This window comes from Cephus cinctus, unplaced genomic scaffold, assembly GCF_000341935.2.
Source record: "Cephus cinctus unplaced genomic scaffold, Ccin1 Ccin1_scaffold0029, whole genome shotgun sequence".
NCBI lineage: Eukaryota > Metazoa > Arthropoda > Insecta > Hymenoptera > Cephidae > Cephus > Cephus cinctus.
Genome location: NW_014332776.1, coordinates 1,068,659 through 1,096,613, shown reverse-complemented (window position 1 = coordinate 1,096,613; position 27,955 = coordinate 1,068,659). Strand labels below are relative to the sequence as shown.

At 40.7% G+C, this 27,955-nt stretch overlaps 1 protein-coding gene across 7 annotated transcripts in view; it reads right to left on the bottom strand.

The window, feature by feature from the left end:
• Window positions 1-27,955, bottom strand: part of LOC107267746 (protein-tyrosine sulfotransferase) — a 104,390-nt gene that overhangs the window by 71,277 nt on the left and 5,158 nt on the right. For 2 of the 7 annotated variants that reach the window (XM_025085415.1, XM_025085399.1), the window contains exons 2-3: window positions 23,917-23,992; window positions 23,707-23,850 (exon numbers count right to left, since the gene is read on the bottom strand). The exons of 4 other annotated variants lie outside the window; for them this stretch is intronic. The gene's annotated coding sequence lies outside the window, so the exon portion shown is untranslated. The remainder of the gene's footprint in view (window positions 1-23,706; window positions 23,851-23,916; window positions 23,993-27,955) is intronic. One more of the 7 variants, XM_025085423.1, reaches the window with a different exon arrangement.

Sequence of the window (27,955 nt, the reverse complement as noted above, 5' to 3'; positions counted from 1 at the left end):
ACGAAGTATCGTTGCTCACAAAGGATGGCTCACCCATCGATCCGTCTTAATCGACGAACCATCTCGTATAATTTTAACATCTTTTCGCCACGATCGCCCTTTGATATAGGTTTCGAGATATCGGGCGATAGGGTGCTTATTCGGTTGTCCAATCCGACGTATTAATCGTACAGCCGTCCGGAACGAAAATCAAACGATCCATACGGTGGCAAAGAATATAACGACTTGGCCACGGAGGAACCTAGCTGATTTTTATATTAGTTGGACTATCACCATGGTCATACTATATGGATATCTACGCTGGCTAATGACGGCTGGATTAACTTCTCCAAGAAACACGTATCAATTTATGTTACTTCTCATTGAACCGTATTAGCGATGAAAACTTATATGATACTTTGAGCGATGCGTTATCATTAAATTTCTTAGAATCAATGAATAACTGATGTGTGCCGTGAATGTCCGTATGAATGGTTATGCGTATAGCATTTAATTTGCATCATAATTATTGTGTTTCGTTTCACTTTTTACATCGTAAGGACCAATTACGTATAAACTCGTCGTTTATTATTTCGTGATTTTTCATCTAAAATATTATTGAATGATATGCATCAGTGAGTAAACAAAAATATACAAAAAATGTTAACGATCTCTGGTTGGATATTTCTTGAAAATATTATTATGAAAGAGAATTATTAATAAAGAAATTACAATCTCAAATGCTTGCTCTGTAACCACTGTTCTATCTAACGGTTGGTGTGGATAGGGAACTTGTCCCACGCGACAAAGGTATTATTATTGATGTTATTAATAAGTATAAATATGTAAAAGTATACTTTGAAAACGTACGTTCAATGCAACATATACTTCGGGAACAGTTGATAACTTAAGGACCAGGTTCGAAAAACTAATGCTTTAATGCCTACGTTGAGGTTCGTAATCCAATATACCAAAATATTGAAGAAAATCATGATTCACCTGGTCCTTGAACAATATCGCGTAAATGTAGTATACATACATACGCGGTTACTTAGGATTGCTGCGCCACACAGAAAAGCAATATTTATTTATTGATTATTGAAGGCGGTTCTCTTCATTTGCTTTCTGTTAATTCCCACAGGTATATGCTGAAAGTTCATATGTTTTTATACCCAAGTTTCCATAACGCCACCTGCTCTTCGAGGTACCTGGAAGAAGCTAAAAAGCTAAAAAGCTTCCTCTCTAAGTAGATAGGTTCGGGAATGAACTTTATTCAGGCTCTCTACTCTCTCCTCCTTCCTTCTCTTTTATTTCTTCGTCTTTTCCTAAGTGATCTCTTCTCGATCCATTCGAAGTAAGTCACAAGTTTACTTTTTCATCATTTCCTGTAACGTCGACTTCGGACGACTTGGTACTTTCGTCATTGCTGCCGCACGCGTCACTTTTTGTCCCCTTCCCAAAGGTCTCGAAAATATCCAGACCTTTTACGCGATAATCCTGACACTGAGTCGAAACGAGCGGGTTTGCGAACACTCACATACAAGACAGCCACGGCCGGGAAACCAGGATGCTCGTAAAGATTTACCCAAGGATTCACCCTCTGCTTCGACATCCTTTTGAAATAGGCACATGCGGCACCCTCTCATTACATATGTTCGACATGATATTACGGATATATGAGTGGGATAAGATACATAAAGACCTTTCGGGACAAAGAGTTCTTAGAGATCGCTCGAAAATCGTCTACGTCATTAAGGAAGCCCCTTGGATGTCTTTCTAGAATCTCCGAGAAGAAATCTAATGCTTCGTAGCATCCCTTCCCTCACTATACATATATGTGGCAATAGAAGATAGATCTGGGTGGAATCACTAGAGAGCGATGTCTTCTTTTACGACGTGTAACGTGTCCTTTAGTTACAGAGTGCCACGAATTTTTTATGCGAGAGCATGCGGCGAGTAAAAAAAGCAGATTTTGAAAAAAATAATAATAATCGCAAGTATCCTGTCAACAGAGATAGAGGGTCAGTTGGCACATGGGGTGAGTTCGCTAATGCTTTGTTTCTCCAAAGTTTGCAACTCGATGGCCCTGCCTTCTGTTATGATTTATGTATGCCCGGGGACGCCATGGACTAGTGTCACGTACCAATAAGAAGCCGAAATACCTACGGCAAGTAAAAATTTGCAATCCAGCTCTTTTTCTACAATTGTCAAAAAATGGTTACTCACTTTTGTAAACACACGGTGGGCTGAAACAACATTCATTAAATATACTTTAGGACTGGTCGTTTGTATATGTTGTTGTTTACTGTCTCTCACTAACTAATCCCGAGACATATGAACATAAAATCAGAACGGTATTTGTACGAAAAATTAAGAGCCGTTGACTTTTAAATCTTATAATTTAGTAAGTACACTAGAGTTTAAAACAAAAAACAACTTGAAAAAATCTTATCAATTCTAACAAAAAAAAATTAGTCAACCAGCCCCGATCTTCCTATGACGTATAAAGTACCACATCATACGTTCCACACTGAAACTGAAATTTTTTTACAGTTTAACGTTCATTAGAATTTCAATACACAGCATTTACATACGAGGGTATATAGGGTTGTTCAAGTTAAATATATTTTCTGAAGTTAGCATGTTCATTTGATTTATATGGTTGGTGCCTTCGTATGGAGCAACCCTGTATATAGAGATGTATATTCAGACGATGTTTCGGATCACAACTTGAAGTGAAAATGCAAATAACCGTAACAGTAGCCGTATATGTATCTCCAGTATATGTATATAATATACTAGAGAAAATGAAGTTGAGTCACGGTAGTTAAAAGCGAATGTGGTTTTCTAGGGTACCCGTGGGAATTTCATTCAAGCGAACGAAATATTTCACTGTAAAGTAATCAAAGGTTACCCGGGAAGCGACGCCGAACGTAGCGCAGGGAACCCAGCTACCCTTAAATGGTTCAGTAACTACGTTAGCGAGGTAGACATAAAGCAAGTTGTGAGAATGAGGGAGAACTACCCACGATCCATGCATTAAACTAGCCAGCCGATGAGAGTGGAGAAGTGGCAAAATGTATGATTGATTATAGTAATAAAACATAACGAAAAAATAAAAAGAGAGGTCGAAAACGAAAACGAAAGTCGAAAGTGCATTGAACATACAATATGCATGTGCATGGTTTTCCACTGAAATATATTTTATTTTTCTATTTTAGCATATATTTGCGTAATTTTATAAAAAGGCACGTGTCATGTGCTAAGGATTTCATTGTCTTGCGAACTGTCAAAAAGGCACATTGAACTTGTGGACCGAGTATACGTTACAAAGAAAATATAGTCTGACGGGAAATTAAAAGGTCGTGACCCCAGTCGATATACATTTCCATGGTTTTTCCAGGTGCTAAACCCGCTTTTCTAGGGAACAATGGTACAATGTCTATATATACAATGTATATACTTGCTGTGCATATAGTTGGTACAGCCGACCTGCTCATACATTATGTATCCACTCGGTGCCCACCGGCTGACTAGCTGACTGGCTGGCTCCCGTACACGATAGAGCTACATCATTGTTTACGAATCATTGAATCGCGTCAATGAGATTGCGAGAATAGGTGCCGGCTGCGTTCCGATTGGGTAATACATTTGAAAAAAGGACAGAAAGTGTTTATAGATAGACCGACACAGACTTAAGAACATATGAGTAACAAAGTACACAGTTTCCTCATATAAAAAAGAATCTATTTTATCGAGGAAAGAACGTAGGCCGCGATATTCTTTTGGGCTTTCAGATTTCCAGCACTACGGATATTTACGATGCAACGATATCCAGAAGTTGCTCCGTCTTATGAGATTCTGCCACATAGCTTCCTGCTAACGTTCTTCTTACTCCGAGTGCAATGCGGAGCCAATGCACTTGATATGGCAAAGATGCACTTATAGGTTATATCCTTATAGGTACGTGCACTTCCCACAGGAATACCAAACGAGTCCCGGTGTCCCGATGGTAAAGTAGAACGAAAGAGACGCCATTATTGAGAGACGTAAACATATACAGTGTGAATGTGTTATCGGCCATTGGTTTACATTGACAAATTTTCGAGTCTCCTTGATAACTTTGAAAACAATGGAATGCAATGGTTCGCTAAGTACGGTCTTTGTGCATTGTTGCCAGATCGGTACGTTGAGTGCTTGTGCACTATGCACTCTACTCCGTGCATTAGTGCTCACGCGCTACGACAATTGGCAAAGTCGCGAAAAGCTCTGCTTCGTAAAACTGGGTACACAGGTAGTTGATAACTGTACCACTGAGGTACATATACATATTGTTAAAAGGATGGTACTTGGTAGTTGGTACTCGAGTCAAGTTAAGGGAGTATAAAGGTGCATGGGCGATAATCGTAAAATAGAGATTCACATAATCCCAGTTGCCGCGCGATGCGCTAGACTCCTGAATATGCTAAAGGCAATCTAATCCCTGCGATTTTGTTTTCTCGCGACATCTTTTTATACTCGTATATCGGCGCATATTAGTAGCCAGGAAGGAACTTGTAAATTCTTTAACATTGTACGCTCTTACGGTGTGCAGTCGTGAGAGAATATTCACGTAAACTTTAATGATAAGAGAATTATCGTTCAATGGGTAGTTATATGACGAAGAGATTTATTAATCAAAGATAGATTAATTAATTAAAATCCTCGTAAGCGGCTTAGAAAATTTGCCACGAAACTATGAGATTAATCTACGACGAATGTTATAATGCAAATTAATACTTGCTCTGTTCGTAATACCAAATTTTCTGCTGAATTTTCAACGACGATATTCTCTTCCACAAGCACGTACAAGAGCCTAATGATTTAAGTCATTAAGTAGAAATAATTTTTATTTACACTTCAGATACGTTTTTGTGGAATGCGACGTGAAAAGCAATTATTTGAAATTATCCACGATAATCTACCGTATGGTAAATGAATGAAGATTTCTCATTCGACCGCAAGTAAGCAACACGAGGATCGAAGAATCTCAAGATACAAAAAACAATAAAATGATTTGATGCACAGTCAGGACGAAGAATGGTCGAGTGAACGCCCTGCTTAATCTGCATTTCTATTTTTTCGTAGATTTAACGGCGACAAGCACGATTCGGTACGACGACAGTGAGAATTAAACTTTCCTCGAGTTTTTACGGTTTCCGACGATTAGAAAGGACTCTTCTTCCTAAGTGACTACGTAGTGCTATCCTGTGATTTACCTTGACATTCAACAGTCATGGGATAGAAATAGCACAAGATCTGTTTTAATCGCACCCGTTAACGTTATTCATTGCTTCCTCGAATCAGACGGATCGTTATCGCAAAGTGCAGCTCGTTAAGGCAACGGACGAAAGAACGGCGGAGAGGGTTAAACGTTCAAAAATCATTTTAAACGTTATATATACGTACGTAAAGCAGTTACGCATTCAGATTTCACCCTGAAATAACGATAGTCCTTTCCGACGGAATTCTATAGGGAACAATAGAGGTAGCTTAACGATTTACGAATTTTCTCTGCACACAGTGAACTTTCATCGTGCGATTTTTATTCAACGGCAGCCGGCAGATGTAAATGTAGAATACAGATAAGTGCAATGGATTATACCAACGATATATACTAAATGGAATCTGATACCTAGAAAACTATGTTTTAACTGTTATAAGTGTAAAATTAAATTTTCCTTCCCTCGTATAACGTTTAATTCTTCTCTTCTTGTTATCTTTTTCTTTTTCAAACCACAGCCGTTTCGCTAATGCCTCGGCTATTTTACCCCTTCGGATTTTCGCATTTGTCGTTTTCGCGGTGGCGAGTTGCAATTATTCCACCCCTATGGCCCAACATCACTAGCTCTACCGGGGTACCACCAATAGCACCAGGGTACATGATAAATTGCACAGTGCTTTTTCGCCCTTTGGTAATGTGTCGGATAAGGGCAGACGGAGGTGGGGGGCAGGGGGGTGGGGGTTCTGGTTAAAATCGTCCGGTGGAAAATCAGTAGAAAGAGCGTCCCAGCTGAAAAACGTGACTCGCACTCGAGGTTTCGCGAGTTTGCAAGTCTGCGGCCGGGTAAAGGGGTATACAGGAGAGACGACGGACGTTGCCGGGTGCAAGGGAACGAAGGGATGGTACAAGTGGAAGAGGTATGAAAGCGAAAAAGGAACAAAAAAGCAAAAGAACTTTTCGGTTCATTGCCACGTACAAAGTTAGAGAAAATTGTTTTCTACGTAGTATATCTACTTAAACGTTTATAGGACAGAAGGAACGTATAAAACTTTAAATTCTACAAGAATGTGATAAAATGAAGTTCGAGCAAAAATTTTGATCTGTGAAATAGATCAATATGAGATTTCAGTTTTTGAAGTATATCTTATGTACAGCAAATGAGATTATCTCACGCTTGATACGCAGTTTTTGCACCTGATCAATCGCAGATCAACAATAGATCTCGCACTGCAATAATATTTCACTTGACGCAGGAAAGATCAGCCTAAGATTTAGGGAAATTCGATTTACGAATTGGGATACTCGAAGATCTGTATACAGAGTATATCAGCTATGCATATTTGCGATTTGCGGTAATCGGAAATTTGTTTAAAAAATGACAAAATATAGAACGCAAATATCTGTCATATTATGTATTCTATCCGTACGAATTTTTGTGTCATCTCTATTATTTTTCCTTGCTCTAGAACTTTTGCATTGAACTTTTTCCGATATCATTTGAAATGGCAAAGTTAATTTTTTTAATTTGCGAACGGAATTCAACGAACAATAATAATATGCCCATTCGATGTGCGATAAGAAAATATTCAATATTCGTTAGATCAGGTTTTCGAAATTGTACACCGTTTCACCGTAAATCGTAAGCGTGCATTCTAGCTGATATACTCTGTATGTCAAATATGGGATAATCTCATTTGCCGTAGATGAGATACACTTCCAAAACGGGGTCTCATAACGGCCTGTCCCACACATCGAAATTTTTTCTCGAAAGGCAACAAATTCTACTACATACATATATGTATACGGTATAGCCCTCTTGCTGGCTTAAAATAGAACCCTATAATGTTCAACGGAGATCTCCGGTGCGCGCGATATACGTATACGTATTCCATGAGACACTCCGTGGCGAAATTTAGCCTCTACCCTTAGAAACTGATCAGCGCATCTTACACGAGTCATCCGAATAAATTGATTTATTTTTAGAGATGATTAATGGGGGTTCTTGCGTAGGCAAAGAAAAATTATACAAACGTAAAATATAACGGACCCCCGATTTATATAAGGTAACTATAACATAATTAATTCCTGATCAAGAATTTTTTATGGACATACTTCAAATGATGATTTTTTTTTAAACAAAGCGATCATAACAAAAATTCAGAAGGTAGGCGCTATTGTTCTGCATGGAGTGTCTCTTCTGAGGGTGCACCACTTCGAGGGGTTGACTTTTTACACTGCGTGCACCTTTGCCTGCTTGATGCATCGATTGCATTGGAGCACGTTGCCGGTTCTATTTCCCTGAATGAGAAATGTCGGTTGTATGTAGAGTTCGATGTCAACGTCGGCACTCGTTTCTCGGGTAACATATAGATACACGACCTGCATGACCAATAGGTCATATTGATCAATAGGTCGTATGTACCAAGCTTGGTCGTGCAATGAAGTGCAATAGGATGGACGGTGAATATAGAGGCAACTGAATGACGAATGACTAATGACGAATGACGAAGGACGAAGGGGTGAGCCTCAGTGCATAAAATTCAAATATCATCGGAATAAAGTACCCTTCGGTTTTTGGGGCGTCCATGAAATATATGAAATATTGACGCTCTGTGCTATGGATTCGGTGTCCAGTTATTACATGCACGTTGTCACCCTCACGCACCCTCAGACCTGCAGTTTCATTTTTTTTTTCCTTTAACAACAGACACAAATTCATTTACTTTCTTTCTACAGGTGCACTTTCTCTTATTCTATATATTCCTGGGTTTTCCCGGCATATAAATTTCGGTTAATCCTTTCGACTGCGCAAAATAAAAATTCCGCAAAAAAAAAAGACAACCGATACCGAGTATTATTCGAGTCTCACTCTGTACACAGTCTCAAGAGTTACCCTAAAATTCGTATTTCTCTATACAAGAGGCTGAAACGGAGCAGCCATTTTGATAAAAATAATATTCGTCTAAAACTCTGACAAGTGATAAATATTGAGGTCATTCGGAATATCATTTCATTGTTTACTGGTGCAAATGCAATTCTTCTAGACTCTTGAACTTTGACCTGTATCGATTGCAGTTCATTTCTATTTTATTAGTAACTACTTGAAAAAAAAAAAAAAAAACCGACAAACGTCGGTTGTTTTTACCTATACCCGTAGCTGGCAGGTCACTCGCGCACCTGTGCGAATACACCTCCTTGCTCTTTCACCATTATTTTCTCAAATCCTGCGGGAACTGACTCGTACAGTGCTAACTTATTTATCGCATACTCTATCATGGGAATAAGAAAAATTCATGGACCGAACGATTTAATCCGATTTTATGTCACTCGAATATCTTGGTACCTTATACATATAATACATAGTAAATACGTACTACCGTACTATATAAAATCCATGTACCTTCCGTTATGACGACAATCCAGTGCAGCACATAGCAGAGCGAAATAAAAAATCTGAGTAAGAAGAGCTCTCCCGCATCCCTGTTAACGACGAGTGAAGTTACGAGCGAAGAGAGAGGAAAGGAAAAGGAAAAGAAAAAAAGAAAACGAAAAATAAAAGACAGCAAAAACGATGCACGTGCCTGACTTAACCGTGTATCTTGGATGGCTTTTTACGTAGCAGAGAGGGATGAAAAAAATTCGAGGACACCGAGTCAGAAGCAAAAATGGTGTCACCCTCGTTACAACCGCGATGTCATCATCAAAGCTTTTCGTTTGGCTAATAATGTGCGAAGGGATGGCGTGAGGCAGCCCGTGAAACGAGCAACGGGAGATAATAAAATTCGCTAATTTCCCCTTGACTACACCTTTGGGACGACCTACGTCACGATTTGTCATATGGCCGCTGGGAATCCGAGAATGGGGACCGTGGCACGCGGTTTAAGCTCTGCCTATATCAGCGCCGATGGACGATATCGCCCACGGGAAATGTCAGATTGGGATCCGTGATAGCGGAGACAGGGGCAAAAGATTCTCTTACGGCTGCTTAGTACCCAGTTCCAAATTAAAAATGAATATTTGAATTGAGAATTTTCAATAAAAAGTATGTATATAAAAATTGTAGGAGCCTTAGGTATACATATATATCGATAACCCTCCAACGTGTCCCTCGATGCTCGAGCATCTTGATCAAGATGGCGATGACCACATGAAAATTGTATTCAGCTCGGAAATAGACGCTCCAGATTTCGCTAGATTATTACATAGGACAGTCCAATTAGATTAGCACAGTTATATCAGCACAGTGACGGCGTTCCGACGCTCGTGAATAACCGTGATGTAGTGCTTTCGCGATAACTCCTATACGCGCCACGCATAACGCTGCCATCGTGGCGATAGAATGCTGTGTATTTACAGTTTAAATTTTATGACTTGACGACATTATTGATCCGTTTTCCTCTTTTCGTGCGTTGTACGACTTCTGACCGTGTCATAAAATCACCGAGGAGAGATAACAAGAAATAGGCGTAAATAAGTGATAAGCGAAGGAAACCGGCGAATGACCGTAAAACTGTAGACGCATGATAATTAATAAGTAACGCAAGTTTATACCAAGGAGCCAATCGATCAGTCATTTTGCACATGTCAATTAATTATACAATTTGTAATTGGATCTCTACTAACATCAACGGTCAATCGAGCCAATGAACGTAACGAGGCATTGCGGCTCGAACCTACAACAACGCTACTATATACACGTATAGTTATACAGCATTTACACATCTAACAAATAAACATATGAAAAAGTAAAATACGTACGACTAGGTATTTCCATACTTGCTAGCGGGTATTGAAAAAAAGGAAATATCAATGATTAAAAGAAAATTAATAAAACGGCTAATTCTTCCTTAGAAACAATACAAATCGATCAGCCGCCAGATGTAATATCTATCAATAAGCCTTCGCATGGTGGGCTATACTAATTCGCCCCACGGTTTTTGACCTTCTACTAGTTAAATGTTATCATAAACTGATTAACCAAGTTAACTGTTAGAGACTTCCCATCGTGCATATAGACGCGCTCACTCGGAACGTCTATAGACAATTTTGATGCGTGTTGCGCTCTGGGCAAAACCTCTATATATCGTTATGACGTATAGGTTATAGGGTTTGTATGCGGGAAGCCATTAACGTGTTCATACAAGTTACCATGGTTAACCGAACAAGTAATTATGCGTGTCCGCTACCTTGGATGATGCCGTGAGAGGGAGAGAGGGGGAGAGAGAAGTATAGAGAAAGGTAGTTGACCATATATTATATATTGACATAAATGCAAAATGCATAAACGTTCGAATTTCACGAATGAACAAGTCATTACGTGCCGGGTAAAATTAGAAATGAAATACTTCAAAAAGAATAATCATATGCACATTAATTAATTATTACTTTCACTGACAAGAGTGCAGGAAGGCACGGCTAGATGAAAATCCGCAACGTGACGTATATACGATAAGCCACTTTAATCTAATAGAAGCTAAATATTATTATTATGCAAGACATCACGCGGCTATATCACTAGTCTTGCTTCCCGTCTTGATGTGGGTTTAACGGAATACGGGCCACCCGTTATACCTGTATAGAGCGAAGACTAGAGGTTCCCAATATAAACTAATTATCCAAGGTTACGTAGAGGAAACGTGCTGGAGATGCAGACGTGCGTTATTCGTGTTTTCATTCCCTTGAGGGGAATTGGAAAGTTTTCATTACCATGCGAGTCGAATGTAAGCAAAAGTCGTTAATAATAAGCGACAGGATTTTTCTATTTCAGTTCTGTCCTAAAGCAGAATCGAGCACACATTTCGCAAAGGTTGCAAATTATTTTGACACCACGTTCGCAATAATTAACCCAAATCTGAAAAAGTAATCCGACAAGAAAGTATTTATATGAATTTGAAAAACGCGAAAATTTTCATCTCGGATTACTCTTTCTCTCTATACCTGTATATATACAGCCCATTAGAATAGCTATACAAACTAGGAATAATGGGTACCTTCAACTTTGGAAATTGTATACGCTGAGAACCCCTGGGCTATATTCCATCCATTACTCTCTTAGCTTACTTTTTTAGCATTACAGTCACACACGCTGGTAGGTACTCGCTGCAAGGCTTTGAGAAGAGTCGCGCAGCCATGAAAGCAAATGTTGGATATCGTGGATATGGGTGAGACGTATAGTCAGACACTGAAGGAAAGCAGGTAAGTATCCTACGTGTAAATAACCTGTATAAACATAATTATTGACGTATCATGCACGCGGTGAAGCGACGCGTTCTCGAGGATTGAATTCCCTGGCAAGTGGCCTGCGGATGTAGTTTAGGGATTTTCTTTGCTAACCGGTGACACAATACTTAATTTAATAAGACGAGTGGCGCCGTGCTCAGTCGCGGTAAGAAAACGAGGAAGAGCTTGCGCATGCGCGACCACGTGAATCTCACTGTTTAATCAGCTTTGGTCGCCTTGGTAAACGTTAAGCACAGTCGAATGCACAGAGAGTGCACCAGGTGATCGTGCGGATCGTGAATTACTGCGTAAATTCCATCACTGCGTAAATAAACTACTTAACGCCTGGGTGCTTATTCAAGCTCTATATGCTTACACTGATAATACACTGTATTTAGAGAGTAAACGCACAGTGCAATGCGTTAAGATTTCACTAAACGTGGGATCTTATGTGTATTATATACAATTATAAATCACTGATCAGGATCCGCGTACAAGACTGCAATCTCGTACCTGAAACTATTATCCGGGCATGGCCTGATGCTAGAATTTCAATACCACCATTTACTTATGCGCAGCACTGTATACTAGTCTATAACAGGTAAATTATCTATGCTGGTACGAAGACACTCCATTTTTATCCTGTACCAACTGAACCACGTTATCGATGCAATTTTAGGATCGACGCTTTAAAAGTTCTCGTAAACACAATAAAAGAATTACTCTGCTTCCGCATTGACCTGGAGTCACCAATTTGAGATTGGTTGGGTTAATTAAATGTTCAGCCCAAAATTACTTTCCTTGTGTGTAAACAATAGGGCCACATAGTAGGATCCAGGGTAAACCCGATGCCCAAAGCGTTTGACCAGGAACGTAGGTCGTTCCGGGTCAGTAAATATAGGAGAACAAACCAGCCGCGAGTCGAATACCAGAGAGATTCTCGACGAACAGGGGTTTATCGATCTTTTGGGAAGAGGACGAAAAAAATAGAAGAGTCTCGAGTTGGGAGGGTAGTGTATAGGGAGACACTCGAAAGGGTCTGCCGGATAATCGATCGGCAACGGTGTTTCCATGCGAGCGCGAGTTTGGTCGAGAATCCCAAGGATAAGGGAGCTGGGTATGAGTATAGGTATAGGGAAAGGATATAGGTATATACGGTATAGCGCGAAGGAAAAGAGGACAGTGGGACGGCGAAAATGACAACGAGGGCCAGACTGAAGGGGACATGGGGTGGAAGGAAGACACTACAAGGAATAGCGCAAAAATAATTCGCCTGGAAAAACGTCGACGTTGACGGATGACGACGCTCCCCTCCTCCGCCAGGACAACCGAGATCTCGCTTTGTCTCCACGAAAAGACCGGTGTACCAGGATCCTGATGTCTTTGGACAAAAATACCGGTGTCTTGGGATCTTCCTGCGTTTTCTATACGAAGTAGGTATACCTACATCCCATTTCGAACGGAATCACTTGTTTTTACCCGTAGCAAAGACATTTACTGGGTTACATTAAGAGGTGTCTAACTTAATGATAAGATACTGGGAAATGGTGATAATCACGCAACTGCTATATTATGTATATTTATTGATTATTTGCGATTAGTAAAAAAAGTTGCGTCGTGTCAATACTTTACTGCGAATTCAAGTGTGCGTGGAAATAAGAACACACTTGTAAGTGCGGAAATAGTGATTGGCACAGAAAGGATAGGAAAATAAGAAACTTTACACACACAGAGTATTGTGCCTGTATAATAACATCCCCGTGAATAAGTAGGGCTGAAAACTGGCTACTAGCGTTCAGTTTGGTCTATTTATAATCGTGACGTGATCAACAAAAACAGAGTTGTTCCCAGCACCACGATCCAGATAATGCTTGCCATAAATTGACCATCCAATATCCATAAATAAATACTGCACGTGTAATTGAATTTTCTGTAAATCGATTTTTTCCCGTTAACGTGCTATACGACACGAGTGCTTCCACCGCGATAGAAATCCATATGTTTCTGTCCGTAATTCGGGGATTGGATCAAAGTTCTTTGAATATCAAGACACGAAAGGCTTCGCCGTATTCGCTTATTAGACACGGGTTCTCATCCATAGATCTCGCCGGTTCCATCGTAGGAAATTGTCCCTGGCGATCAGAGTGACGTCAATCAGAAGATACGTATATCCTCTCAAGTTCGTAACATGCCGAGATAAAAGCATAAGCAACTTCCTGATGGATCCAAACTATCTCAGGAGTAACTTATCCTAAAGTATATCCAACTGGTTTATAGTTCATCGAGGGGTTGTCGGTAAAGTAGGGATGCCCTCGTAACAGTGTCATCGCTAATCTCTTGGATTATCTATCTAACTCGAGAAAGTTCACTGTCGAGTCAAGGAGTTACTTAAAAATGCTGAGCCTAATCCCAGGTTAAGAATAAGTAATCTTACTATAGTATTGTCGAAGAAAGTACGAGACTTGCTGGTTCACACAGGACGTCGGCAGACAGAACATTTCGCGAACTTAAACGAACAGAGTCAAAATCCATTAGCCCGGAGGCAAATGGATCCAAGTACCGCGGACCAGAATACAGTCACGTTTTTCGTGTTGGAGCATAATTCAGTTTCCCTCGACGTAAATCCGACTGCTCCACGTAAATCTCTAAAATCAACGGGGTAGCCATATCAGGTGTATCTATATATATATATATATATATATATATATATATATATATATATATATATATATATATATATATATATATATATATATCGATATCATTTACACGGGATACCAATCGCAATACGATAATCTACATACAGAGAATATTAATCACCGCGTATAAACATAGGGATACTAAATATTTCGTATCGATAGCATCACATTGAATCAGAAAAAAAAAAAACTAATTTATTAGAAACATAAAATATACGTACATCAAGCACCCGCACGGAATAAGTATGGCGTTCGAAACTCTCGCGAGGGACTCATCGCCCGAAGTCAGGAACAGCACTAAGAACAATACGAAGACTTAAGGCCAGGTTCACACGGTCTCTGGCAGTTACAAACGTATCGAGGCACCATACCGAGACCGATCCACGGCTACTCTCTATCTCGGTACCATCACGTTCTCCGACTCTCCCCACAGTCTCGCCTTCTCTAGAATGTCGCGCGATTTCGCTTTTACATTCCATGAGAATTTACTTGCACTCTCGTCAGAGTAGTCAACGTACATGTTCTATGTAGCAGCGGGGATGCGTTGCGCACGTGGCTGCTATTCGCCTTTGTGAAATCGTTATACTGCTTAGTGAGAAAATTACGCGTGGGGTAGTATTGCTAATTGCTAGGGGGAGTTTGATTGATATTGCTCATGATAATTGTTCCGTCATAAATACGGCATAATTTGTAGTCGAGTATAGAGCCAAGTCGTATAGTACGTTTCACGAAACTTTATGAAACGCGTTAAATTAGCGTTCACGTGAAGACTTGGGCGTACATGACGATACTTGCTTTTACGCCTTTACCGCACGTCAGGTAGGTATATAGCTACGTCGTAACTTTACTTTAAAGCTATAGGTATAAGTACGAGCTACGAGGGACTACGATCACAAGCATATCCTGGGAAAGCCTCGTACGGATAATGAGGATGTTCGCTGGCTCTCTTGCGAGAGACGCCCTCTCTCCCCCGTTAACCACGGACGTCATAATCCGGCTCAGGAGTTAACTGCAGAATCCCGAGACAGGAGAACGCGGCACATAGCTCTTTCTCTGTGTTATTCATGTATGTATACATATGTATACAATATCTTCCTCCTTGTCTTTCTCACGTTAAAGTACAGACTGAGATCCCTTTCAAGGCGTTCTCTCCGTGCAGTTCCCTCTCGCTGTCTTCTTGGGCCTGGCTCTCAGTGATCCCTAACGCCTATTGCGCACGGGACCTCAGCCACAAAGGATGGCTGGAATAATGAATCGCGAAACTTGCGAATTGCCTTGTGTCCCACAAGTTGAGGCGCCGCTTGGCACAGGACGATATATATATATATATATATATATACACACGCCCTGCGCCCGACAATGATTCCTCATTAGCGTAAATGTCCTGGGGGGAGACGAATGCGCGCCTTTGAAAATTTCATAGGGAATGAAAACGAGAAGACGAAGTACTTTTATATCCTGGCAAATGAGAAGGAAGTTATATAAGGATCAAAATGCCGGTTGGAGAAAACGTACAATCGCTCGATTTAGATTGAAGAATCGTTTCCATTTACCATCTTCGGATACAGGGTCAAACATCCTTTGGGTCCATATACGTCTAGTGGCGTTATTATTTTTAAAAAAAAAAAAAAAAAATGGTAAAAAAATGTATAGATAAAACCAATGGTTATCGCAGTGCCCATTGTCGCTACAGAGAGGAAGCAATTTTGGAACGATCAGCCGAAAGAGATCGAAAATAGTTGCTCGTGCGAACGAACGTAGTATGACGATACATATAGCATAGAAATATATTCCTACGTGGGTCAGGATGACACGCTCCCTGGAGCAGAATTCAATAATTTACGTCGTCAAGTGTCTTCGTTTGAGAGGATCCGGGGACGAAGCGAGGACAAGGAAAGACAGGTTCATTTTCCGTAGGAATTTTTATCGATCCCTGGTCTAACCAAACCCGCTTTTACTCATTTTCCCTTACTGTCTTGACTTGCCCGTTTACTGTACCCTACGTGATGAAATGTCCAAACGAGTCACTCGAAAAAAATCGCCACGTCGAGAAAAAGCAGGATTATACTCTGCTTCCGGGTTGACGTCCGCATACGGACACGTGCTATGCCAAGGGACCCGACAATTATACTCGAGCCGCAATTTCCAATTTGTCCTCTACTAAGGCAAGCTATAAAAATTCCAGAGCAATTCGGGAATCGAAATTGGCACGATGAGAAGAGAATCGTTAAGTTTTATTGTGGTACTCTCGGGGAGGAACACTTCGCCGTGACGTCGTGCCCGTGGCAATACAATTCCACGATAAGTTATCGCTGATAAATAACGTTACGATGAAAATACACGCGTTACATCCGACAGCGAAAAAAAAACCTTGTTCATCGACGCTCTAGAGACACGTTCGATTTCATCTGCTTACGAAAAACTCTCGCAATCCGGAGGGCTTATGTATCCCCATGGAATTTCACTTGAAGCGAGCTACATCTGAATTGGCCGAAATGTACAAATTCATAAAGACGGTTTCGCTGACGTAGAGAAATGAAAATAATACTAAGGACGCGCAAGGGTGAGGCTGAGATCCTCGTGAACTTCTGAAGAAGCCGCGATAATATTGCGACGTCGGAAGGAGTCGAAGGGAAAAGGGCAACGGGGGCGGTAAGGGGAGAAAGAGAGAGAGGGGAGACGCGTATCAATAGGAGAAATAATCAACGCTCGGCAAATTCCTACGCCCTAACCTTGAACGAAGGTAAATGTCGAGCGTTACCCGAGAGAGAGGGAGGGAGGGGGGAGGGGGAGGAGAGAGAGATTATATCACCGAGGTGGGAAAGCAACAGTTGAGCGAGCGAGCGAACGAGAGCAGAAGGAGAAAGTTAAAGGAGTCCCCTTCTTTTTCTCTCTCGAAAGAAACGAAGCACCGAAAGAGATACGAGTATCGAGATAAATAAAGATGGGGGAGGAGCGGGAGGTGGTGCGAAGTACGACACAGCAGTAGTAGATGCAACACACTGGCGATGTAAATTTTAGATGTGCACTTAACTAAAGTGCACTTTGGATTCGCATTAGTATTCTTGTATTCTGTCATATTCCCATCGCCGATTCTACTTGCCGTATACTACGAAATACCTATAGTTCTGAATTTCTCTCAATATGCCCGCACGTAGCTAATGCATACACAGTAAAAAGATGACGGTGGTAACTAGAACAAGGGAACATCCATTGAAACAGCACAGTGAATTAATTAACATTGAACGCCGGGTGAATTACGAGCACGAAGGTCACTCGAGAGCAGACGAATTTCCCGCCGAGGGTTCTCTGCGCGCAATTAATGCAATTGGAATGTTTGATTAACCGGAGCCAGGAAGTTTTACGGAATCTGGATAGATAGGAAAGTGCTTAGTCAGATAAAAGTACCGTCATAGCTGGACGCTAAGAGGATTTCTCTGACCTGCAGTTATTAGGGTCCTTGGTGTAGTACAGTCAATCGATTCCTAACTATGCTTAAATCGTGACGTATATTTCGGTAGGAGCTGACCCAGGTTGCCGGATCGAAGGTCGTTCCATCCTGCCGCGTGACGGCACCGACGTGCATCCAGGATCGCAGGTCAACCAGAGCCGTGTTAGCTTAACGTGAAATAGGAATAATTATACAGGATGGATCGGTTGATTGGCTCTGCAGTGCAAATGGAATTACGAGCTTTGACACAAGAACCTGAAACCAACGTGGAGAATGCGTAGCCGTTGGTGTCCCGACTCGATCCATACGAGAGCTATGGCAGAAGTGTATGTACATACCAGCCGTCATTCATTGTTTCGTTTGGCCGTTAACCATCGTTAGCGCTCGTTTGTCCGCATGTCGACACGACGCTTCGCGTTGTGCCACGAAACCACGATCCCGTCGTCGGGAGGAGCGATTAATAATTCCGATTTTGTGAGTTTCAGTGTTTTACCAAAGTTTCTTTCACGCCGCTCGTTTCGGCCGGTTCCTTTATTTACTTGTTTCTTTTGCGCAAAGAGATGCAATGAAATGCGCGTGCAATGAAATGACGCTAAAAATAGAACGCAATTGACAAGTCCGAACAAGCACGATAATTATTCGCGCGTATTTCTTCAATCTGAAGTCACTCGTAATGAACGACGGAATCTCCTTGCCAAAGATGAGAGCGACAATCATCTCACCGCAAAGAGCTTTGTAAACAAGCCTAAGATCAGGACCAAGGCTTCTAATCTTCCTTGTCGTAGCACGCGATTACGCCTTGTGATCGTCGGGACAACGGGAGGGTTTGATTATAGGGAAGGCAAGTATCGAAGTTGAATGAGACAGGATATTTCGAGGTTAGGAAAACAGGACCATCTTATTCGCTAGTACTTATATTTTAGGTATAAGGGTAGGGACTAACGTACACATGGGTAATACGCGGTTTCTCTTGATTTCGCCAATTTTCAAGACCCGCGGGCTGGGTATACCAGAGAGTCCTTGTGGACATAGCGCGGAGTCCTCGAAAAATGTTGATCCCGCGGCAGATATGAGAAATCGAGGTATTCCAAGACGTGGAATACCGAGGAGAGAGCGCGAGACAACAGGAATCGGATGGAAGATCGTTAATTCCTACGTGGAATACGAAATGAGCTCAACACTGTTTGCCCAATGGAGATTCGCGCAGGATACGGAAACTATTGGCTGCGATCCAGGGTGCAAGGATATAGCTCCCGCAGTATGGTGCAGCACCAAACGATGAAGTGTACACAAAAGCGGAATAACCGATAAAGTGTATAGAAAGTATAGGGAAGCTTCCCAACTTCTTGAAGACGTCGAGAAGAAGTAGGCGCGTTCCCATAACAGGGAAAGAAGCCGAGCCAGCGGTTTCCTGATATCTATTTATCCAGCATTCTGCTCATCCATCTGGATCACTTCCACAACCTTTCTCATGCTACTCTCAAGGAGGGAGGTTGAGAAGGAGTAGAAGGAGGAGGAGGAGGAGGAAGGAGAATTGAGATCCAATATCCACGCAAGCGGATCAAGAGCGTTTAAACGGTAGGTATTTATATATACATGCACATATATATATATATATATATATATATATATGTATTGTATATACTATGGAAGTTGTCTTCGTGCTGATATAAAGGTTCTGCCGTGGCTTGGAAATGCGAATGCGTTTGCTATCTTCAAAGTCCCGGCGGAGGAGAATTCGAGAGAGCGTGAAACTCTTCGGCGAGGGATCCTCGTCCTTTTAATAATCCTGGGTATGAGCAGGAAGAGATCGGAGGAGGTGACTTTGTCCTCGGATATCCGAAATAGGAAATTACTCGAGCGACGCAAACTTCCTGCGGAGACTTCGAGGTACTCATTGTACAGGTGGTGCATCTTGAAAATCAATAGGAATTCGTCGCGGTGAAAAACTTTTCCTTAATTCTGATTTCGCGGAATTACTGTTACACTATATATGTATATATATTGATATATGTACATGTAATAGAATTGTGGCATATTGCTTTGTGTATATTACAGCAGTCGAGGACATTTTCTGCCTGAAAGAGTACGCGGCACATAAATACGTATATACCACGACTGGTAAGCATAATTGAGAGGGAAAAATGAGCAAGAGGGAAATTTTGCTGAAATCCGAGAAGCTTGTAAGCTCAGCTTTGAAATTATAGGGTGACGTGTATTTCGGTAACTAGAGTTTGCATGGTTTCATCCAAAAGCAAATGACAACGGAGCGGTTAGCTGTTCCGGTAGGATTGAGGTGGGAAGTGTAGGTATTACGTTACGGTTCATCGATTTTAGGGAGCCGGAAGAGGAAATGCTGCCACTCGCAATCCATACCAGGGCTTAATCTGTGCAATAAAAATTATTGGCGTATCGCTTTATCAATCGTTTTATTGTTATCAGGATTGACGAACAAGTGTGTTGATTAAAGATTCCAGCTGTAGTCAGAATGGAAACATAAAAAAAAAATATAATTTTATGTGTGAGCGATTAGGTGAAATTATATGTATTATATATTACAGTTATATTATGTCAAAAAAGCGATAATATAAAAATAAACTAAAAAATCTCTTTTTAATTTAGGTAGAGATAAATTACATAAATGTAGTAAATTACGTCTATATTAAATTTTTCAATTGTATTATTTATTACGTACGAATGACCATACATTAGCGTGGTAAACTACTCTAGGATCGTATCGTGCATTCTAATCAGGATTATTAGGATAGTCAAAGGCGAGTTGCAGTCCTTGTAGATATCAATAGAATAGCAGCACAAGGATTAGCGAAATATCTATATATCTATATCTATATCTATGTATACGAAGTGACAATAGCTCAGCGTAGGTGATCCTGATTGGATTGTAATTAGTGCCATCAATCCTAGCCAATTAAAGGCTTACGGTAATGAGAAATGGAGAAGGCCATTAACTCGCTCTAACGACGAAGATATTAAAAGTCGAAAAAATCCAACCATTATGCCGCATCGCCGTTTGTCTTTTGCCGAGAAGTACTTTTTCCTGTATTCGTATCTTGTCTCAAAAATCGAATCCGATTGTGTCCTAAAATCCATAAATAATAGAAATCATAACGAAAGCAATATGATTTACTCAAAACAACATTGAACATTTTCGGGAAAAGCTTTCTTAGGGGAAATTAGATATTTTCATCGAAACGCAATGCAGATGGATATTCGTCGCACTTAAAGACGTTTCGATTTTTTATACAAAATCAATAAAATCTATAGATTCAATGGATTCTAAAGCGAATGGTCGTATCCCAGCTGTAGTACCCGATATATTTTATCTAAAGTTCGTAGAATTTAGTAGCTATAAAAATGTCCATAAATGCATAACACACTGGTCGTTCTAGAAAGGCATCATTCTTCTTTCATAAGAGCAATCGTTATCCTGAGACTTTTCAACCTTCCTGAAAACTTCGATTTGCCAGAGTATTGGCAGAGAGTGGCAGAGACTGGCAGGGGTCGAAACTACCGACAGAAATTCGATATCCAATAACCGGTATGCAATGGCAGGACTGTACTGCAAAAGAGGGTTAAACTCCGTAAAGGCTGTTGGAGTCGATTTCCGACAATGATGACTCACGCCACATACCAGAAAACCGGAAACCGATCACTAAGATCTTAGGATCCTAGGATATATATATATATATAGGGTGGAACAGTTATAGTGACCAGGTCAATTTTTTCGGAAACGAAGCCATATATAAAAAAAATAGTTCAGAGAGAAGTTGTAGGGTTTTAAGGAAGATGGAAGATTCCGTTATGAAATTCTGTCAATAAAGGTCAACTGTCATTTTTTTTTTCAATGGGATGTTGCAATTTTTCTTATGCGTGTGAAGTTAGCAGATATCAATTTTCAGCATATCAGAAATAAATGGGAGTTCTGTTTTAACGTATTGTCGTATGGGAAAATGATCTAGTTCTATAATTTAGGAACTATAAGGAGCCCAGAACTCGTGCCTATACACGAGCAGATCACGTTCATGTGGCTGAATTGTCGATAACAATTTTTAACAAATATTCAAAATTTGTTAGAAGCTGTACTTTTCTCATATTTATGAAAGAGTGCTAATACTGTGATTTAGGACCCAAAAGGAGCCCAAAACTGGTCTACGTACACGGGAAGATGTAATGGGAGTCACTGTACTCGTTTTGTATATACATATTCGAAATAAGTTGATGAAAGTATTTCTTGTGCAGTTATAAGAATAGAACTATTCATGTTTACTATGTAGAACTCTACATCTCGTCGAAATCTATAAAATCTGATGATCTTCGATAAAAATGATATGCTACAGGAAGTTGCCTGGCTCAAATTTCGTCGCGTTTCACGCTCCACGAGGACTCGAATGGGGAACTGGACTGTGACGGGAATTCAAAAACTGTCTAAATAGTTTGCTAGAATGTGATCGTAGAATGCCAGAACGCTGATTAAATATTTTATTTGTCACTTAAATATCAAGAAAATCAATGTTAAAATTTGATAAAATATTGATATAAAGTGCTGAAGCGAAAACACTGTGATTGGTCGTGACGTCACGACCTCATATCCTTATATGGAGTTTATTTTATAGCCAAATAGCCAGTGAAGAATTTCCGTACTCGAGCCTTTACCTTTTCATAATATAACCTATAATATCACAGAAGTGATATTGGTAACGTATGCACGTTCGTTTTATCATAATGGCAGAATGCATAGAAAATGATATCGAAGTGGCAACTTCGCAGAATTTACCAAAAGTTGATTTAGAAATGTGGTTAGTATGCATTTTAAATAATCCACCAACCCCTGTATTTTGTGTACTACATACCATGATTAAAAATTCTGCTGTTCGCAAGTTGGCAACGAATGGTCGGCGATGCAAAATGTTATATTATCTAATGCTTACTCACTAATCCGCGAGACAGCAGCACCGCATATGAGGTTTTGACGGCCATTTTGTCATGTGCAATACAATTTTTAATATCATTTTTTTTTTAATATAAGCATATTATTTACATAAGACATCAATATTCATAGTTGTTATATAGTACCACAATTAAGAAATTGGTCCAGTTCCCCATTCCTTATAAAATGGGGTGTGAAGCGGAGGTGAGAGAGAGGTCATAGTAGACAATAGATCCCAGGTAATGTAGAGAACGGACATTTTTTTGATTGTTAAAATATCTTATTAGCTACACATGTCAATTGTAGGCTATTAGTGTGCTTGTACTTTTGTACTCAAAACTGAATGTTCTTTTGATTTTCGGAAGAAAAACTGCATCATCCCATTGAAAAAATGAAAGTTAAACTTCAAATTACCTTAAAGCCTGCACTCAAGAAGGAATTCAATAACCGAATCTTCGATCTCCCGGATAAAAATTTGGAAGCGTACAACAGGTTGACAACCGGTCAAAATCGAGTGTTATGAGCCTGTTGTACGACTTAAATGTGTCATCAACCTGTTGTACGCCTTTAAAGTTTTACCCGGGCTGTCATGAGCCTGTTGTACGCCTCCTATTTCACAAACGAGACTGTTATTAGCCTGTTGTACGATATAAATGTGACATCAATCTGTTGTACGCCTTCAAATATTTACCCGGGTCTCCCTTAAAACCCTACAATATCTGTCTGGAAGATCTTTTTATATCTGGCTTCGTTTCCGAAAAAAATAGACCTGGTCACTATAAATGCCCCACCGTGTATATATATAGAGGAGGGGGGGGGAGAGAGAAATAAACGCTGCCAGGTGGTAAACTCCTCAAGAACAAGAAATGGCCTCAAGCTCCATTACGGGTTAGTTAATCGATTCGTTGATCTGGTAAATCAACGGGGATTCCAGATCTCGAGTCAAGAACAAAAAAAATAATCTTCGTAAAAATCGCGCGGAATCGATTAGTTTCTGCGATGAAGCGGCTAAGGAGAAACCGACTTAATTCTTCAATCGTCGTATCGGTTACGTATAGAAGACATGTAATCGTAACTGTTAACTTGCCATAAGATGCTATTATTGTATACATACACTGCTACCATGTTGGTAGAAATGTTTTCTTACTTGCACGTAGGCAGTATACATATACAGAAGTTTAGCCAGCAGCTAGCCAGTGGCCCCGAAAATGGCATCAAAGATTCTCGTGGTTGTTCCTGGCAATTGCACTTAGACTGCACAGCAAAGCCTGTAGAGCGCGTGAGAAGTAAACTAAAGAGAAGAAACAAAAGCAAAGGATCAAGGGAGCTGCGAGAATTAAATGGAGAGAGTACTGACCGTGCGCTATAGAGAAGCGTAAGCTGCTGGTCATCGTCCTTAGCTTCTCCAAGAGAAGCTGTGGTCGTGAGTGTACCTAGATGAATGCAAGTAATAATAGTGTCTTAAAGTAGTACAGAAATTAGCCGAGATTTGGCTGTGGCGCTGCAGCTAAATTTCCTTATAGAAAGCAGAGAGATAAATACTATTTACGAATGAATCCGTCTTTCTGTTCCTGAATGTAAGTTCAAACAACATATTTATACCCTTCGACACCAGTTCGAATTTTCTAGGAGTGATGGAGCACAGTGTAATTAGGTTAATTATACGTCGATATTCACTGTACGTCTTCAGTTCATCGCACCTATACCAACTGAATAATTTATTGGCTTTGTTGAATCTATGACCTCGTCCATTCTTTGCTCCTTATACTACGTGGAATTAACTGTCTACGGGAATTCTCCCCCTTGCTTTGAATTAACCACTTTACCATATTAGAATAGTAAGTATCCACTTCAATTTAAACCGATAGTTTCCCTGGGCTTAACTTCTCCTCTAAGCAATACCAAACTGAACGTGGTTCTCCTTTAAGACTAACCACAGAGTCCACTGATAACTATAGATCGGCAAACTGAATATCATTCATTAAAGCCAGTGCAGTAATGGATCCCACAATGCACTTCCAATAATTATATAATAATATGAATACAGACAGAAAATAAGAATAAACATATTTCACAATTCCTAATCCCGGATCGATTCTTATCCCTTTAGCATGCACAGTCTCCTTTATCTGCCGTATTAGCCTATCTCTCCCCCGTGTTCAATCTCGAACCCTATAATCCGGGAAACCCTCACGAGCGAGGGACGTGGCCACAGTATCGCGGCTGGTAATCGCATTGGAATACATGTGCTAGTCGCATCGAGTGACGCGGATATTACGTCTAGAAAATAGCGCGATTAGAAATTATGCTCCAGTGACGTAATAGCCGTAAAAGTTAAGGTCGAACGATTCCAGCGTCCATGCACAATGAGTATGGATACAAAGCACACATTTATACCTGCAGCTAAAGAATTGAACGAAAAGACTAAAAGTGGATGCTATCGAAAAAAAATAATAATAATAATAATTATCAATCGCTGAAAATCCAAAGATTTATTGCCGAAGTCTCAGGCCGAAAGAGCAAGGTAAATAAGGAAATAAAGATAAAGACAAAAGAGAGGAAAACGTTGTGCGCACAGACGTCGCCGTTTCTTTTCCTCCTAGACTGAGAGCAATGCTTGGCTTTAATCCGCAGAAAATTGCGGATTCCGTCGCGACGCTCCTCGTCGTGGTGAGATCGATGTCTTGCGCTCATGGACCTATCTACGTCTATATGTACGTGCGCCTATAAGTAATTATGTGTGTGTATTATAGTATGCACATGCAGCAAAACCAAAACAAATTTATCGCGGTGATGCGAGAGAACGTTAAGCCGTTGATACGATAGAAAAGGACATTTCCGTTAATTGGAAAATTTACGCGTGGTGCATTCTGGTCCACGTCGTCACGTATGCTCCACCTATATCTAGTAATTCCGTTAAACGATCTAACGTGGCTAGGAAGGCAATTCAAGTTAATATAGAATTCAAAACGACGCCGTCGTCGTCGGGCGAGATAACGCTGCTTCGAAATGCACTGGCACTTCGAAATTCGTAGTTACCACGGGTTTTGCAGCGACTATGACGCGTGATATATACAGGACCTATACGTCAGATTAAAATACATATATGGCTTCGAGGCAAGGAATGTGTACGTGACTTTGGATGGAACTCAGAGAGGATGGCAAGATTTCCGTCTATAAACCAAGTGATTGATGAGAAAAGTCCGTTTGAATAACTCCGTCCCCATTTCCCTTCCAATTGGATATCCGGCTTGTTCCGCGAGATCGAAAGTTTTTCACAGAAATTTCCCCAGTGGAAACTAATATTAAATCGTCAGAGATCGATCATTACAGGGACGGGTCAAAGGTCATCGAAATTCTTAGTGGTATGACAGCCACGCTAATAATGTACAGAGAAAATTCAGTTTCACTTTATTTTATCGGATAGCTTTGCTGTTTTCTTGACCCTTTGTCCCTCGCTATACTCTGTTTTAGATAAATTGCACTACGAGTACACTTCCTCGGAGAAACTATTGGAAAAGTCTTGCGTTTAACCTGCCCACCCCTCTAACTAGATCAGCTGTTCCCGTATAGCGTCCACGTAAGTCCAAGACGAATCGACAATGTTGTACGAAGTAGTCGAGTAAAAGTCTGAAGGAGTCGAAACTTTCCCGAACGGAAGTGGGCCATGAATTGTCGATTTCTAGGATCTTTCCGGACCGATTGCCGGTTGCGTGATCAACGTCCATTCTCTTTAGATCTTCTTCATGCCAGGTGACTGCACCACCTACGGAACGTCTTCCCGAGACGCGTGGGCCTTGATTTCATTTTTCCAAGTCAAGTATCATAAAGCGATTCGTACATAAGATCTTTTGGATTTGATACTGAATCCAAGATGCTCATTCGGGTGCCAGCATGTGCCAGTACACGATTTTTATGTATGCTCCCCTGCATATCTTAGCCGGGTCTTAGCCGGGCTAAGCTGGCTTCTCGGATTATCTCGCAAGAATTAATCTGTACACCTCCTGTTTGCACTGTTATTCAGGCTGACATCAGACAGGAAGGAAGTAGCTCACTCGACGGGTAAATACTACCGGTACAAAGGGATTTGATACAAGTCTGTCTACGCATACTTATACGTACATACGTCCAAGCGTACTAATATGTATCTCAATGTTAAATATATTCAAAGGGATGGTAGTCCAGAACGTACTACGGTACTTATATACAAATTCATAACGGGCTACACCATACGGTCAGGGTAAATACCTGCAATCCTGTATAACTGAGTTCCACGAGTGCACGTGACAGATAATGAAATCGGATTTTAATATTCTCGCGAGTATAGTGCATATTCTTCCTTTCACGGGGCATTATGCATGTACTCGTCTCTCGTCCTTTGTCGACAAGGGCACAGCCCGGACCCGCTTATTAAATTGAAAATATTTTCCGTCCGAACAGAAATCGAATGAATTTGCATCGAGCATGATGCACATCGCTGTGCATTCAGGCTGCTGCGCCGCGGCGCGGCGTGTTTGTTTCGTGCGCGGGCCAATTTGCATTTTCGTTTTCACCCGAAAATTTTTACGGAACGTCGATATGCCGACTGGTCGTCGTGGATGTTAAAAAATAAAAAGGGGAGGGAAAAAAAGCGAATAAAGTTCGGCGGAATTGCAGCGGCACGCACATCGATTTGCAAGGCTGTAGGTACCTGCATGTCGGACCCATAAATTAACGAGAAAAATCTCGTGCGCCGGCATTCGCCCAGTTTGTTAGTCCGTCGGACATATCGGAGGATAATTTTCGTTAACGCGGACGAAGTTATTTCTCTTGTCTATCGGATTGGTGTTTTCGTTATTGGAGATTTTTTAAATGATCTGCCAGCTTGCTGTATACAAGTTACGTGTATCGCAAAAGAAAAATGACAAATTTGCAATCGATTGTGAAAAAAATCTTCTATCGTAATGATACCTCATGTATGAAATATAGTACAAAAAGAAAATCTGAAAACTGCAAAAGCCGAAGTAGGTATATAAATATGCATGCAGGTATTCTCAGGCAACGTTGCCGCTTTGTAAAAAAGAAGGGGTCTTTGCTGTGCAAGTGGTATCGGAAAGAGGGAGACGAAAAAAAATATAACCATAAAACTGAGGTTTTCTCAGATTCGTGAATAAGTCGAAAGCCAGATATTCGTCCGTGAACTCGAGAACGTTCTCCGAGGACTGCTCCTCAAACTTGTCTATATACCGAGAGTCCATCATGGGCCAGATGAAGCAGCAACCGGAGCAGGAATTGTACAGATAAGAAAAATCTCGACGAGAAGTGCAAAGAACAGGAAAACGGGTTTGTCCGGGTGAACCAAGAAAATAAAACAAAGATCATATATATATATATATATATATAGTGCAATTCCCTAT